This window comes from Arachis duranensis, chromosome 4 (genome assembly GCF_000817695.3).
Source record: "Arachis duranensis cultivar V14167 chromosome 4, aradu.V14167.gnm2.J7QH, whole genome shotgun sequence".
NCBI classification, from domain to species: domain Eukaryota; kingdom Viridiplantae; phylum Streptophyta; class Magnoliopsida; order Fabales; family Fabaceae; genus Arachis; species Arachis duranensis.
The window spans coordinates 8,401,863-8,406,603 of record NC_029775.3 but is presented as its reverse complement, the minus strand read 5'-3'; the positions used below and the strand labels follow the sequence as shown (position 1 = coordinate 8,406,603).

At 33.6% G+C, this 4,741-nt stretch overlaps 1 long non-coding RNA gene across 1 annotated transcript; it reads right to left on the bottom strand.

Annotated features, from left to right (window-relative positions):
- Positions 1–2,290: 2,290 nt before the first annotated feature.
- LOC110279849 (uncharacterized) lies at positions 2,291–4,069 on the bottom strand. The gene is made up of 3 exons (XR_002373483.2): positions 3,402–4,069; positions 2,896–3,042; positions 2,291–2,488 (listed from the first exon to the last, which is right to left on the bottom strand). It is a non-coding gene; the product is annotated as an uncharacterized LOC110279849 (long non-coding RNA).
- Between the last annotated feature and the right edge of the window lie 672 nt (positions 4,070–4,741).

The following is a 4,741-nucleotide window of genomic DNA, read 5'->3' as shown; positions in this document are numbered from 1 at the left end:
AATGGCTAAAATATCACAAGTAAAATAATTACAAATTAGTTGTAAATCACTCCTTGATCTTTCATTTCCTGTCACAATTATGATCAATCTGACTTCATGATTTTTTTGTAAAATTTTTATTAAAATACAACGAAAATGTTTAATAGGGATTCTTACCGCATACATGTTTTACATCTAAACAAACACAAAAATAAGAGCAACCTAAAGATGGCTAAAACATCACAAGAGTAAAGTAATAACAAATCAAGAGAATGACATGTCCAAAACAAAATGACAGAAGCAACATGCACATTTTAATAATGGTCTTCTCTAGTGGATAGGCAGCAGAGATTGAGTGCAAAAAACGGGACCCTACTGAGATATTCCATACTGCCAAATGCTCATAATCAATTATTTGTAGTTCCTGAAAGCACTAGCACTGCCAAATGCTTCATGTATCTCCAAATGTAAAAAATGCACAATGTCTACAAGCTTTTCCATTACCAGAAGAGTCCACAATAAGATTTTATATTTCTACAAAAATAAAACATACTCAATATAAAGTGGTTGAAAAGACCATGGACCATTCTGTTTTTATTGTAGAAGATGAAAATTATTACAATAGAAAGAGTTAAACTACACCATTGAAAACACCAACCCAAATGAAATTACCAAACAATAAAAGGAAGTCATTATAATTCAAAGAATTCGGGACAGTGCAGCACAAACAAAATCCTAGACCACAATGATTTTTTCTTCAAATTTCTCACCAACAAAGTCACTCTAATGCCCCCACAGGCAGCTGTTTCTACTATAATGTTAGTATGTAAGCGAGGAGGCCTAGTGTGATTCACCTAATAACTATAACATAGCATCACTTGTAAATATGTTCCTAACTTGATTCTACAGCTATTTCAACATAAAGGAATATAACTTATAATGCTACAAAAATGTTATATGTATGCCAAAAATCAGCCACTATGTATTTGTGTATGAATACATATATTGTTTAACTCATTTTCAAGGTGTATTTTGTATTCCAATATGCATTTTATATGAGTGGCTGATTTGGTGGCTAAATTTTTTTTACACCTAGCATAGTTCATAGTCCTAATATAACTTATAATCTGAAATCATTAGGCATTACAATTTGTAGTTGTTGTCGATGCTTTAATCTCAATATTTCAACTACTATATGATATTCCTTACCTGAGTGCATTAAACTTGGTCCTTGAAATTTTGCAGAGCAACTTGTTTCTAGTCAAAAAAACAAGCAAGCAATAATGCAATGAATAAAACAAGATTCAGAACTAAAAAATTTCCAACACAACAGCACCTCCGATGCATTTTTCCAATTAAAAAAATAAGTTATTAATAGTGAAAAGGACTTATGCAGGAAACATTGGCATATTTATAACAAATATTTTAGATAATTTTCATAAGTCCATATACAGCTGAGTTGGTTTAGATTAATTCATGCTGAATACTATTTTGTTTTTGGGAGTTAGTTTGGTATCAAATATTGTTTAGTATTTCTTGAGAGATTTTTATTTCTATAAATTTACAGGTTTAAAATCAATTACAGTAGATGAAATTTGAGATCTCTGTGACTGTAAATATGATCAAACAAGAATTGGGTTTTAAAATTTGAGTAATTCATAAACACATGAGATTGTAAACCATGCCCATTAAGAGATTAAGAAAAAAAAAGGTAAAAGAGAATAGCTGAATGAAGAAACACTAGTAGTGATGCTTCAACTATCCTCCTTTCACTTTCCCTATTTTAGAATCAGTATTATCTATCTGAGAGCCCTTAATAATTACAAGTGGGGGAGACGAATATCATGCCACATGGTGGAGTTAGACTAGGAACTTTATGCCTACAATTAGTCACAAGATTATCTATGATATAAGTTTGCACTACTAAAAAATTGCCAATTAACATGAATCTCCTAAAAGCACACTGAGAAATGAGAATGATAAGCTCATAATATATAAGATACACACGTACCGAAGTAGAGATTGTCTTTTTCCTATTGATGGTACGGATAAGGCATCTATACTCAATTGCTACACCAGCAGTTGCCATTTTATTCCTAACGACTTGAGACTTCAAAGGTGCCTTAGAATGAAACAACAACACAAGACAATAATACCATGCTGATTTCGCAATCAGAATCCTACTTCATACTTTGGAAGAGAAGGTTACGAATAATCCTACTTCACAAGACAAGCATTTTTATAATTGATAGTTAAGCTGCAAAAGCTATGAACAATTGGGATTTTTACATAAATTCCAATAAATATTTTCAAACAAGAACAGTAACAATTCAACATTAAATTATAATAACTTCAATTCATCACAAGACATAATAAAAGTTGAAACATATATTTACCAAGAGAAGCCAGCTGCTATTTCTTCCCAGACCCTGTGGGGCGACTTCTACCCCGTTTCTGGCCTTGTTGTGGAGCTGACTTATAGTGACTCATATGTTCAATACAAATCACACTGATACAGAAATTGAAAATGTAGAATTTATCAGATAAACAAGTAACTGTAGTATACCTGAATCTAACTCTCTTGAAAATTTTGACACCATTAGGCTTTATTATTAGTGTCACGTAAACACCAAGCTCAAATTGTTTAATAACTTGTGTTTCTCTATTTCTCAAATAGTTCAGGATGATGTACTTGAAATTATAATCAAGGGATTTGTTCTATTTCTCATATATTCTCTCTGAAATATTTTATGCCATTAATTTGGATGACTAAGCATTTTTTATAAAGAAACATGATGCTCAAATACTAAAGCAGTTTGTAGTAAGAAGTGTGGAATTGAAAGTTGAGCAATCGAGACATTTATATATATAAGTCAATGATTTCAACTATATCCTTGGTAAATAGAATGAAGATACCTGAATAATAGTGGACTCAAAAATTTCTAGCATTACTTTATGCTTAGAAGACTCATCTGCTGCCAATGTTGTAGCTTCCTTAATATTTTTGCGAAGCTTTTGATTTCCCACATCTTTCATTTCACTTTTATGTTTCAAACTTTGAATCTACATAAAAATAATATTCATTAACTTAATATTGGTGATCCTTGAGGTTTTTCAGAGAATATGGAAAGTGAATCAACAGGAAATTTACTTATTTCTGCAATTTTGACACTTCTTGATTCAGAAGATCATTTGTTTTCCTCAAACTATCAATAAAATATACAATACGTATGTCATTGCCAGTCAGGCAGCAAAATTAAATTTGAAAAACAAACAAGACATATCATCGATGAAACAAAGCAATTACTGGGTAAAAAAAAAAGAGCAAAACCAATTTTAAAGTACATAGAAAGAAAGTTAGGAGAATAGTGGAACAAAATCGAAGCAGAACAGTTTCAAAAAAAAGGAAGAAGCAGAGTCACCAGTGAATCTGTCCTGGTTTCGGTGACGGTTGTAACTGGTGGCGGTGTGTGCGATGGCGACCTCCTCTCCCTATTCGGCTCCTCCCAGCGGCAGATCTATCAATGGCAGCAGCAGCAAACCCTAATGGCGACGAGAACAGGGTGCGACGGCGACGGCCTTGACCCCAATCGACGGCAGCGGCGGCAGCAGAGCAGGACGGTGCGAGAACGGACCTCCTCCTTCTCCCCTGCGTTCATTGTCTTCTGCTTCTCCTTCACTCTTCGTCGTTCTTCTCCTTCGTGAGCGCGCGCACTCCCTCTCTTCGCGAACTCTCTCTCTCTCTCTCTCTCTCTCTCTCTCTCTTTCTCTCTCTCTCTCTCTCTTCAGCTTCAGTGGCGACGACGGCAAGCTTAGTGGTGGCGGCGGTGGCAAGACGCGATGGTGAAGAGTGAAGACCCGCGATGAGGACGACGACTGCACTGGCTTCGCGGTGAGCTGATGCGATCTCCCTCTCTCTTCGCGGTTCTTTCTCTTGCGGTTCTGGCTTTCGGACGGCACGGCAACGCGACGGCGGCGGAGAACCCAGCAGCGGCGGAGAACCCAATAGCGCCGGCTCGGCTCCTTCCTCTCTTCCCTCTTCTTCTCTGTTTTTCCCTCTTTTCTCTTTAGGTTTCTCTCTTTCTTTTTTATGCAGTTGCTGAGTGTTATTGTATTTTTGGGAAGGGGGAGATTGAAATATCGCCAAAAAAAGGTCGATTAGCATCGGTTCTTCAAAATTTGTGGCAAAACTAAAATAAATAGCTGCTCTTTCAATTTTCACCGCTAAAACTGTTGGAAAACCATTAGATAGCTGCGGTTATGAAAATAGCTGCTAGTTGTCCGCCACTATCTTCCGTTTTTGTGGTAGTGTATACATAACACTACATATATCAAAGATTATTATATGTGATAAATTATTTCTTTATTTTTCTAAAAATAATTTATATGTAAATTAACTAATCTTTATAACATATGATCTATTGCATAATTTTTCTCCTCTTAATATGGATAAATTGATGAATTTAATATACAAAATATAATTTATATTATTTAACATAAAAAATAAGTAACTTAAGCATTATCTAAGACAATAAATATAATAATACGAATACTTATATATTTATTAGTATTAAAAAAATATACAAATAATATAAACATGATTTTTTTGGTAGAAAAAAATAATAAAAGTTATTAATTAAGTTAATTACATAAAAAATTATGAATAATTTTTTAAATAATAATAAAAAATAATATCACTATTTTCACATACTACAAAGGTTATAAAAAAAATTAGACAATAAATTAATCCTCAATAAATTAT